Source organism: Pseudonaja textilis, chromosome 4 (genome assembly GCF_049901715.1).
Source record: "Pseudonaja textilis isolate UNSWEBS1 chromosome 4, rPseTex1.2, whole genome shotgun sequence".
NCBI lineage: Eukaryota > Metazoa > Chordata > Lepidosauria > Squamata > Elapidae > Pseudonaja > Pseudonaja textilis.
Window position 1 is genome coordinate 57,616,190 of NC_141993.1, and position 12,937 is coordinate 57,629,126.

The window sequence follows — 12,937 nt, forward strand, 5'->3', positions numbered from 1 at the left end:
AATATTATTATTATTATTATCAAGTTATTATTGAAACACAAGGCAGTACACCTTGTCAAGATATTTGACAAAAGCCTTTGAGCATAGTGGGGCTTTCTTCAACAAGGAAAAGTTCCCAACCTCAAGAGAAATTTCTCTGGGCCAGTAGTCATATTCCTCTGTGAAAAGAATCAGTCTAACAGGTTTCCCATCCCTTCAGGAATAAAGAAAGGAACTCACTGTTTCTGGAGGGAAATGCTGAACAATTGGTTTTTGTCTGGCTTTCCAGTGCTGGGATCGTTCTGATGAGGAGGCTTTTATTTTGACCAGGCTGTACCACTTTGAGGGCTGAATGCAGCACTTGACCCTTGGCATGCCAGAGATTCAAATGGATGGGACCATGATAAAAACTAAATTTTGATATAATTTAAATTGGTTAAATACTGTTAGATTATTACTGTGCATTTATTAGTTCTCTATTTCTATCATAGTAAAATTGTGGTAAGGTGGCAACTCTGAAAGGCACTGAGGCCTCATCTGGTGCCTTGTAGTCTTCATTCTTGATTAGACTAGAATCGTATTTGAGAATCCTGAAATAAACTTTTCTTTATCCAATGTCTTTTGATTACTATGCTGGTTGGGAATTAGGAAAGTTAGAGTCCCAAATGCTGGAAATATCAGGTTGAAGAAAGCTGCCTAAAATAAGGTATTTGACAACCCATTTTTCCTTACACCATTATCGCATTCTGAATGATTAGAAACATATTCTTGCTAAATTCTGGAAACATATACATTTCACATTAAAATATGTCATTGACATTATTCATTAATTCCTTTCTTTGTTTTGTGGATTTATAGCTACCTTTCTACTAATGTTCAAGGCAGTTCCTTCATTATATTCTTTTTTCACACTGTAAAGGGTGTGAAATCTTTTGAGAGCTAATTCTGGGAACATCAAGGCATTGAACAAAAGATTTGGATAATCAGCACTGAAAAAGAAATAACTCCTAATTTGCAGATCAGAATAGCCTGCAGTCATCTACAGGAAAAAAAAATGTTTCTGAAGAAGAAATCTAAAGTAGAAGGAAAAGACTGAAACAACATGAGGCAAGTAGTATATAAACAGAAAACAACAAAGGAAAATAAAGCCAGTGATAGAAAATGAAAATTCTTCCAGCATAAAGACCGCTGCCTTGAAAAAATATGGATGGCAAACAAACAAAAAAACTAACCAAATAAACAAACTAACTAACTAAATGCCACTATTTGTCAGTCACTAAGAGAAAGTTCTGTCTTCAGAACAGCTGTTTCAAGTATTAGAATATTCAAGGGAGGTACAGAATGTTTTTGGCACAAAATAAGAATGTGGAGAAAAAGAGAAGGGCACAAGAAATATCTCTTCTGCAATTTTCTATCCAACCTGAAGAACTTTGGATGCTTGAATGGAAGTACAAAAGATATAGAAATATATCAACAGAAAATCCTGCATCTGAACACGATATTTCCCAGATCCTAATTTGTTTGAAAGTCAGAATATCCATCTTAATGTACTGAAAATGAAACTAAATTTTACAGAATTTTCATCTAAAGGAAGTTGTATCATCATCAAGATCATTCTTATCAATTCAGAGCTCTACTTTTGCACAAAGCACAGTAATGATAACTGATGCAGATTATAATTTGCATCAACCAAGTTGTAGAGTCATGTCTTTTGTGCTTATTTATTTTGTCTTAATTACTTACATTTTTACTAAAATTGATGGAAATTGCTTCCAAACAATTCTGATTCAGATGGCAATCAACATGACTTACATCAGAAATGTCTAGTGAGATATGGGAAAGATTAAAATTATTCTACCCATAATGTCCTGTCACTGAATATTAGGAAATAGAAAAGCTTGCTAAAAGCTCAGTTTATATTTTTTTAATCAGACTACAAAGAAAATAAATGTTGCAAACAAGTTTGTTTATGCAAAGCCTTCCTATTTCTTTTTTATTTTTTAAATTCTCAAATAGATTTAACTGTACCCTGACTACAATACTCTAATACATCACAGAAGTAAAATAACAATAAAATATATTTACATCATCAAATATTTTTGGTATTTCCAGTATAAAATATGAATAAGTGAAATGTTTATTTTTTAAGAAATGTCCTGCCCAGTTGGCATGGCTACCTTCAGCTTCCTTCAGCTTTTTTTGTTTATCAAAAATGCCATGGTTCAAATGTTTCAAGAACATTTATTCACTCAGCCAAAAGGCTTCATTTCTTCTAATGAAGATGAGTAATTCTTACCAGTATTTGTGTGTTCTGAACTTCCGACTGATTAGCTAAGAGAATTTTAGGGTATTTTAAAATTACAGTTATTTGTATTTTATATGATTCAACTGAAAGAAAATTCTTGAAATAAGCACAGTGCAAAGACTCAGCACAGAAGGATTGTCTCTATTCATGAACCAAAACCCAGTGTGTTGTAAGACACAGCTGACTCTTTAGTAAAGACACTAATAACCTAGAAGCTCATATTCAATCGGCTACAAAAGCTGAAGAATTCATAATAGGATATGCTTTTGTGAGATCAATTAAAAATGTTATCAAAATAATTAATTTTCTGAAACTCTTCACCAAGAAGGTTTTGAGGTGTAATATAAAGCTTGCAATACATAAATACCATAATAATAGTTAGTCATGGCATGCAAAAGTTCATTTAGTGACCTTTCAAAATTACATTAGCACTGAAAAAGTGACTGCTGACCATTTTTTCACACTTTATGATTGTTGCAGAATCCCCACAATCATGATCTAAAATTCAGATGTTTGGCAACTGACTCATATTTATGACGGTTGCAGTGTCCTGGGATCATGTGGTCCCCTTTTGTGACCTTCTGAGAAGCAAAGTCAATGGGGAAATCATATTCACCTCACAACCTTAATAACTTGTAACATGGGGCAAAATTTACTTAACAACTGTTCACTTAGTAACAGAAATGTTGGGTTCAATTAAGCTAAGGACTACCTGTCATTGAACAGGATATAAGGCATGTGACAGATAAATAAAATAAATATTAAATGCAAGGGACAACAAGCCAGAGGAGATTAAAAAAAAGGCTCACTCACATTGTTGCACCTGAAGTTTGCAATTTATCACAATAGTCCTATGTAACTGTTCAGGCTGAATGCATGAGGAAGCATTTCGAGGTAGAGCCCAGGTGTGTGTATAGAAGCTCCACCTTAATATGTATGCAGTGATCCTAGCATTTACATTTGATAAACTAAGTACTGCTTTGAAAATGTCAACATAGCATGTGTTAAGGGAAAGTGGTTTGTGTTTTCCTTAATACCTCTGTGCATATTTAGCAAATTAGAGAGCACTGCACACATGGAAATACTGAGGGTACACTGGCATGATCCCCCATCTATCTATACCCTTGCCTCTCGTATTCTCTGTCTAAATATCTAAACAGGACTTATTATGAGTTGGAATATAGTTTTGCAGATATAAGTGGATTAAGGTCTCAGGATGCAGTGTGTTAGTGCATCTTCCAAAGTAATAATGAAATGCATGACAACTGAATAACCCTCATTTATCATCAGGGTGTTAAACAAAATTGGAGAAGGGACATTTTTGCTTTCATTGTTCTGGTTTTCTTACAAATAATATAATTTTTGTCTATTTCTTGTTTCTTTCTCTCTTTTTTTGTCTATTTTCTTGCCCTTCATTCAAGTTATAGTATAAATGGTTTCTCTGGATATTCATGTCTAAGTAATAAAATTATTAACAAATTATGAGAGAAGATTATTAAGAATATATATTGGATAGCCAAATCAAATCTTTAAAAGGACAATTTTTTTGAAACCAAATATTAGAAATCTGAAAAAGACAGCCATGATTAACTGTGTAGGAGCTTTCTTATTTTTTCAAAGCAGTATCTAATTTACAAGGTATAAAAGCTAATCATAGGTGTAAATGCTTACAAAAGCCAGAGGTAAATTTTACCACAGTTCTAAATACCTTAGTTAAAGGAAAATCCTGCTGAGATCAGTGGGATGTTCAAATAATATAGTTATGACTACTTGATAAATTTTAGTACTCTCAGTGGGATGTAGGGGTAGGGAATAAAACATCTCTAAATGTTCATAATTTTCTTGTAATTCAAAAAATGTCATAAGCCTTTGAAGCACAGTGGAACTACCAGAGGACGGAAAAAGAGCTGATATGGTTCCAATCTTTGAAAAGGGAAAAAAAGTGAATTCAGGAAACTACAGACTAGTCACTTTGACATCAATATCTGGGAAAATCCTGAAACAGGTAATCAAGCATGGATTTGTGAGTCTCTGGAAACGAACAAGGCAATTAATAGAAGCCAGCATGGGTTTGTTAAGAACATGTCATGCCAAACAAATCTTCAATAAATTAGTGGACCAATGAAATGCAATGGATATACTATATTTAGACTTCAGTAAATCATTTGAGAAAGTACACCACATCCTATTTCCTGGTAAGAAAAATATGGGATAAACAGTACCATAACAAATTGATCTGACAAAACCGCACTCAGTGTGTCCCCAATGGAACTACTTCTACTTGGAGGGAAGCATACAGTGTGGTATCTCAAAAGTTCTGTTTTGGGCCCAGTGCTCTTCAACATCTTAAATGACTAGATGAGAAGACTGAAGGATTTCTCATCAAATTTGTGGATACTCAAAGCTGATGGGAATTGCTAACACTTCAGAAGAGAAACTCAAGTTTCAGAAGGATCTTGACAGACTTAAGCTCTGGGCCCTATCCAACAAAATATTCAGTGGTGAGATAATGGTCCTATACTTATACAGGGAAATAAAACAGAGGCACAAATACAGAATGGGCAATATCTGGCTCAACTGTAGTGCCCATGAGAGAGAACTTGATGTCCATGGGACCACCATTGATGTTTGTGACAGCAGTGTGTTGCAATTGCTAAAAATGTCAATACAGTTCTAGACTGCATCAACAGAGGGATCACACCCGTATCATGGGAAGTGATAATACTGCTCTGTATTGCATTGGTGAGGCCCACATTTGGAATTCTGCATGCAGTTCTGGTCCTACAATATAAATAGACACTGAAGCCCTAAAAAGAGTGAAGAGAAGAGCAACAAAAATGATAAGTGATCTGGAGGTTAAATCCTGTGAAGAATGGATAAAGGAAGTAGATATATTTAACTTAACAAAGAAAAGTTTGAAGTGTGACATGATAGCAGTCTTCCAATATTTGAAGAACAGAGAATATTGATTCAGTCTCTACAGCACAAGACAAGAAGTAATGGATAGAAGATCATAAGAGGGAGATTCAACCTGGAAACAAGGAGGAATTTACCAACAGTAAGAACAATTAAGCAATGAAAATGCTTGCCTCCCAAAGTAGTGGGTGCTCCATCACTAGAGGTTTTCAAGAAAAGTTTGAACAGCCTTTTGTCTGTGAAGGTATGGGGTGTCTTGTCTTGGGCAGGGCATTGGACTAGAAGATCTCCAGGGTTCCCCCTTGGAGCCCTATGATTTTATGATTCTAAATCAATCCATAAGAAGGCTAAAATTACTTTTATTAAGAATGCCTATAATAACAAAATATTGAAAGTTCAATTGTGTTGTACCTGAGGCTCCTTCATATATTTCAGTGAATTAGTGACATGTCTCAGTGGTTTAAGAATGGTATCTGGACATTAAAAATGCTTTACCTCCTTTTCCCAAGATAACAAAGCCTGCATATATCTGTCCAGATCATCTTCCTTGCTCTCTAGAAGTCATCTGGCCGTTTTTCTTCTGTTGCAACGCTATATTTTATGTTTCCATAATTCACTTCACAGAGTTAATAATATTATGTATGCTGCCTTAAACTGAAAAAAATGGAAGTGGAATATAAATCTAATAAATTCATATGTATCTGTTGTCTGCCTTGTGAATGATTAATTTCTAAGAGAATTTCACAGAAGTCGCTTTCCTTTGAGGTAAAGCCAAAATATCTTTTGAACAAACTGAATGAGAAAAGGTAGAAAAATGCAGAATTTCCCTCTCTGTCTCTAGTGACTTTCTTCCCAAGTCTACTTCCTTGCATGGGAATTTCCAATACATATCTTCAGGCATTGACCAGGATTTAGAAGATTTTGAATCCCATTCTAAGAGAACTAAAAACAGGTAGGAACAAGTTCTGGAACAGCTGCTAATGTTCAAAGAGACCAGGAGCATTAATAAGACTTTAAATCAATCAGTAGATGTTAAATATTTTTCTCGGTTGTTATCTCTAGTAGTTGGAATCTATCAAGGTACCAAGATCTGTGCATCAGGATGACAGCATCAGGACCAATCGAGTGTCAGGTTGTATAGCAATATTTTTCAAAATTGGCATGCTGGCTTTGAAATTCTGGGACTTGCAGTCTATACTTCTTAAAGTTGCCAGTTTATGGTGTATGGTGTTCCAGAAGGCAGGTGCTGCAACAGGTAAAACTAAGTTTACTTTTGAGTTTTTAATTCAAATACTGAAAATAATACTTATATAAATATGTGCATATAAAATATAATTTACATTTACAGGATGCCAAATGTTTATTTTAAAAAAGCTTTTTAACATTGGTTTTCCCAACCCATCCTTTCTAGGTGTGCTGGAATTCCATCTGCCAGGATTCCATTAGTCAACTGTAATGAAGACTATAGTTCCAGATGATTTGTAAGATTTATTTCCACAAGGCTAAATATTAATGCATCCCTAATTCATTAAATTCAAATGTGTATTAACTTTTAATTTTCTTTTATTCAAGAATGGGTGAAATCAAAACATAGAGAAATGCAGCTGGTTGAATTTACTGGCAAGTTTCAAATTGTTACCTGCAGCTTTCAAGCATGGCATCAATGTTAAATTTCTTATAATTCTTACTGAAAGCTAGAGTTTCTTCTTATGGTTAAGTAGAATTTAGCTTGACAGAATTCAGCTGCATTGACTGTTGGGGAAAAAAATCCTTACAAGAATGATTTTAATACAAACCTGACTGTGAATAAAATAAGTTACAGAACTTTCAGAATGGGTATCACTGTTAAGTAAAAACTTGTCAGTCAAATTCAATGATTTGCAGACTGACATTTGGGGAAAGAATGCTGTTTAAAAAAATAATAATATTGATAATCTGCCACTGATGTCTCAACATTGGAAATTTTAGAAAAGAATCTTCTTGTGCAAGGTTCAAAGCCACAGGACAGCTAGAGAACTTATGAAATCACAAGAACTAGGAAGGGATGAAAGAATCCTTAGAAAATGGAACAACTTTCTGAAAGAAGAAATATTTAATTTGAGCCTTCTTTTTGGTATACTATAAAAACAAAAGAGGCATAGAAATGCAATATTGCACTGATACAGGATAAAGACTGCAGAGACAATTTTCATAGGTCATTACAGATTTGGTTAAAGTTGGGCGGGAGTCTCTGTCTCTGTCTCTCTCTGTCTCTCTGTCTCTCTGTCTCTCTCTCTCTCCCTCCCTCCCTTCCTCTTCTTTGTGCCCACATGTGTGAGTGATTTTTCCCATCAACTTTTATGGCAAACAAATTGCCTTCAATTTGTTAAAATCTGGATAATGCTTTTATATTATGTTTATGTAATGTTTTATATATTTTTGGAGGTGGGGTGCTGAATTGGGTCTTGGCTATCCTTTCACAAGGCACAGCATATGTGAGAATGTCCTGTCTTTCATTTCATTTTATCCTCTTTCCAGCAATCTACAGCATCTCTTGCTTTCTACACTTAACTTTCCAGAGAAGATTTTATTAAGTTATTTTTTAGAGGCCAGGAAGTAGGAGAGTTAAGGGAGACTACAGAGTGTTGACAAACAGCATAGCAGAATAATAGGAAGAATTCTACTTTCTCTGGCTATCTAGAAAATAAAAATGTCACCAATATCCCCAAATACCTTCAGGGGGAAAAAAGGCTAAGGAAACAGCAACCTGTTTTGACTTGGGAAGAAATGTTTTTGAAACTTTGAGAATACATTTTAGCACAGTATTATTTTCTATATTCATAGGCACCAGATACATTATCTTCTGTTCTCTCTCCTATTTTATTTGTGCTGTTCTATTACAACACACACACACACACACTTATGTCCTAAGATTGTTCTTAAGCAAATGCATCTAAGATTTGTAATCTCTTCCTTAGCATTTACAATTTTCTAGCTGTCTTTTTACTGTGAAATTTAATTAAACTTCAGTTTGTTAGTAGCAGCTGAATTCTGTTTCATCCCCTATTCATTCATCCCTTTTCTACTTTCTAAAATAAAGAAAAATTGTTGGCTTCAAATGGCAAATCTTTTCTTCTTTGATATGTGTCACCCTACTTCATTAATAACAAACCTTCATTGCTGCCCTTCTTCCCCATTTCTGTCATTATATTATTAATCTCTTGAAGGATTTACAGCTGACTCTTTCTATCATTCAGCTCCATTGAAAGCAAACAATGTATTTGTATGTATGGGGAGTTGGGATAGGGTGGGGAACAACAATGGCTGCCTTCACATCCAAACTCTGTCCACTGGTTGTGAAAAATGGTATCAGTGTGCATCCATATTAACTTTTCCCAGTGCAGTGACTTGCTTTCAGCCTTAACCTTAATGTTGGCCATGATCTAAATAAGTCACTAATCTCACCATGGTACAGAAGCTAACCTAGTTTATCTTGTCATGTTAATATATATTGGACTGTGCTATATGGCTCAGCAGTTAAAGGTGCTAAGTTTGTCAGCTGGAAAGCTGATAGTCCGAGCTCAAGTCCTGAGTGCTGTGTGATGGGGTGATTCCTGTTATTTGTTCCAATTCCTGACTACCTAGGAGTTTGAAAGCATGTTAAGTGATTAGATAAATAGGTACCAGCATTCTGGTGGTGGGAAGGTAACAGCATTCTATGCCCTTCAGCATAAAGTCATGTTGGCCATATGACCACAGACATGTCTTTAGACAATGCTGGCTCCCTCAGCTAAGAAATGGGGATGAATCCCAGTCCCTAGAATCAGAACAATAGGACAGGTGAAACCGTTATCTTCACCTTGATACTATTGTTTGTGTAGAATCCACAGCGGAAGATTTTACAAAACATAATGATTCATGTGCCATGCTAAATCAAACAAAGCAGCCACTGATTAGTATTATATGTTTATAATCTATGGTCCCCACTTTCAACCTACCTTGAAGCAAGACAAAGGACTCAATAAAGATTAAATTTCAGGTTCCTGACTAAAGTTTGTCAACTGATCAAAAAGCCATGTTATGAAAAAATGTAGATAATGTGTTACAAAATACAACAAATGTTAAGGATATCCAAATGATATTTTAATCACTTGATTTATCTTAGATAGCAAAACTTTAATATGAGACAACTTTTTCTAATAAAGCCAATTGAAAGGAACTTTCATGAGTTACTTAGACTGAGTGCCTTAGCAGTCAAGTAGTTTTTGTACATATTGACAGTTTCCTGGGAACAACATTATTGAATTTAATCAGTGGAGGAAACACATTGCTTTCTTTATTATAATCAATAGAGAAGACGTAAACAATTAACATCTGACCCACCACAATCTTTCAAGGCATTATTTTTATTCCAAGTGTTCTCCCAAGCCACTAATTCTGCTGTGTTATCTGAAAGAATTGTGAGTTGTGAGCTAAGATGTCAGTTATATCAACACAAATGCAAAGCACAAGTATATAGAGACAGAAAGCTGGCATGACCAGCTTTTCTGTAGTCTATGTAATTATACTTAAGATAACATTTAATTTTTAAAATTAATTTCTAAAACACTGCATTTAACATTTCTTGAAAAGTATTTGTTATTTGTAGTATTATACATAGAGTAAGAGAAACCCAACTTTTTATACCTACCTACCTATCTAAATACACTGCTCAAAAAAATAAAGGGAACACAAAAATAAGACATCCTAGATCTGAATGAATGAAATATTCTTATTAAATACTTTGTTCATTACATAGTTGAATGTGCTGACAACAAAATCACACAAAAATTATCAATGGAAATCAAATTTAGTAACCCACGGAGGTCTGGATTTGGAATTACACTCAAAATTAAAGCAGAAAAAAACACTACAGGCTGATCCAACTTTCATGTAATGTCCTTAAAATAAGTCAAAATGAGGCTCAGTAGTGTGTGTGGCCTCCACGTGCCTGTATGACCTCCCTACAACACCTGGGCATGCTCCTGATGAGGTGGCAGATGGTCTCCAGAGGGATCTCCTCCCACACCTGGACTAAAGCATCCCCCAACTCCTGGAAAGTCTGTGGTGCAACATGGCATTGGTGGGTGGAGTGAGACATGATGTCCCAGATGTGCTCAATTGGATTCAGGTCTGGGGAACGGGCGGGCCAGTCCATAGCATCAATGCCTTCATCTTGCAGGAACTGCTGACACACTCCAGCCATATGAGGTCTAGCATTGTCTTGCATTAGGAGGTAGCCAGGGCCAACCGCACCAGCATATGGTCTCACAAGGGGACTGAGGATCTCATCTCAGTACCTAATGGCAGTCAGGCTACCTCTGGTGAACACATGGAGGGCTGTGCGGCCCCCTAAAGAAATGCCACCTCACACCATTACTGACCTACTGCCAAACCAGTCATGCTGGAGGATGTTGCAGGCAGCAGAACATTCTCCACGGTGTCTCCAGACCCTGTCACGTCTATCATATGTGCTCAGTGTGAACCTGCTGTCATCTGTGAAGACCACAGGCACCAGTGGCGAATTTGCCAATCTTGGTGTTCTCTGGCAAATGCCAAACATCCTGCATGGTGTTGGGCTGTAAGCACAACCCCCACCTGTGGACATCAGGCCCTCATACCACCCTCATGGAGTCTGTTTCTGACCATTTGAGCAGCCAAATGCACATTTGTGGCCTGCTGGAGTCATTTTGCAGGGCTCTGGCAGTGTTCCTCCTGTCCCTCCTTGTACATAGGTGGAGGTAGTGGTCCTGATGCTGGGTTGTTGCCCTCCTATGGCCTCCTCCACATCTCCTGATGTACTGGCCTATCTCCTGGTAGCGCCTCCATGCTCTGGACACTACGCTGACAGACACAGCAAACCTTGCCACAGCTCACATTGATGTGCCATCCTGGATGAGCTGCACTACCTGAGCAACTTGTGTGGGTTGTAGACTCCGTCTCATGCTACCACTAGAGTGAAAGCACTTGCAGCATTCAAAAGTGACCAAACCACCAGCCAGAAAGCATAGGACCTGAGAAGTGGTCTGTGGTCACCACCTGCAGAACCACTCCTTTATCGGGGATATCTTACTAACTGCCTATGCTTTCCACCTGTTGTCTATTCCATTTGCATAACAGCATGTGAAATTGATTGTCAATCAGTGTTGCTACTTGTGGACAGTTTGATTTCACAGAAGTGTGATTGACTTGGACTTACACTGTGTTGTTTAAGAGTTCCCTTTATTTTTTTGAGCAGTGTATATATGTCCATACACTTTGGTTTGTAACTAAACTCTCTCTCTGTATGGCTGAGTGTGCATGTGTGCATACAAAGTTGAAATTTCTGCTGGTTGTTTTTCTGTATAACCTGAAATTATAAATGTTTGCATTAAAAAAAAATCTTAAAACCATATATATTTTGTTTCAGAACATAGATAATAAACTGTGGTTAGTTAAAATTAATGCTTGTGATCTCCTCGTTTTAGTATAAACATCTGAATGTGACCATTCCACTAAAAACTAGTTTAGAGATTAAAAATTGATCAGATCCTCCCATGTTTACAAATCCTTTGATTTCTTATCTGGTTAAGAATTATATTGATTTAGTTTATTTTATGAATAAACCTAGAAAATATCCAAAATGTGCATTTGACACACTGATATCAAACAATAGTCAAGGCAATTATATTAAAATAGGATTCCGGAATCGCCTTTTATATAATAAAGGGTTTCCTTCACTTTCCTGTTTTTTTTTTTAAACTCTTGCAACTATTTCTTTCAAAATGAAAAAATGAGCTTCCTAATCCAAGATCTAATGTTACATTTTTAAAATCAAAATGATAGAATTTTCCCCAAATATCTTTGCTATTATTTTTTAAAATGAACTATTCAAAACTATCCAGTTGAAAACCTAAAAATATCTTTGAGAAATGACACAATAAAAGCATCTTTTTTCCTCCTGTGATATGTTACATAAACCGAAAAACTAGTAGTCTGCAGTATTACTCATATCTTTAAATGCAAGATTGCTTATTTTGTTTACAAGATCTTTGCACAATTTTCCAACCTTTTCCTTTTTATTTCTATTCTTTTAACTTTTTCCCAGCAAAGCAAAGAAACTACAGAGACCCAGTATTAGGATGAAGTTTAATGCATTAATGGATCCTCCCTTTCAAATGTCTTATCACAAGAAATTAGCACTTTATTAACCTTAGAGTAGCATACCTCAACCTGATGGTCCCCAAGATATGTTGATTGTCAAGTTTCTAACTGGTGTTGTGGCAATACTGCTTGGTGACAACAGATTCTGTAGTGAATTAAAGGGATTTGTTTTACTGAGTGGCCTATTAGCCAGTTGAGATCTCTCGGGGATTCTCTAAAAGCAGTGGCTGCCTCATAAACATCAGATGAAAGTGATGGAGGTAAGCAAAGAGTCTTGTCTAGAGGGAGCAAGAACCTGGAGGAAACAGATTTCATGTGACTCTGCCAAAGAATTCATGTCCAAAGCTGAAAAGGCCCTAAGAGAATCAACTAAGGTAATATTAGCAGGGGACATTTAGCTTATACCTTTTAAATGCGATTTGTACTATTTAAATAGTATTCCAGTCCATTGTCTCTCTATTTCATGTTTGTAAGGCTGCCTGCAGATTAATGAGTAATAAGTTGGTAATATAGACCTCAACCTTATATAACTTATTACAATTCAATGTTGCTTTCATTTTTTATTTTGTTGCTTTT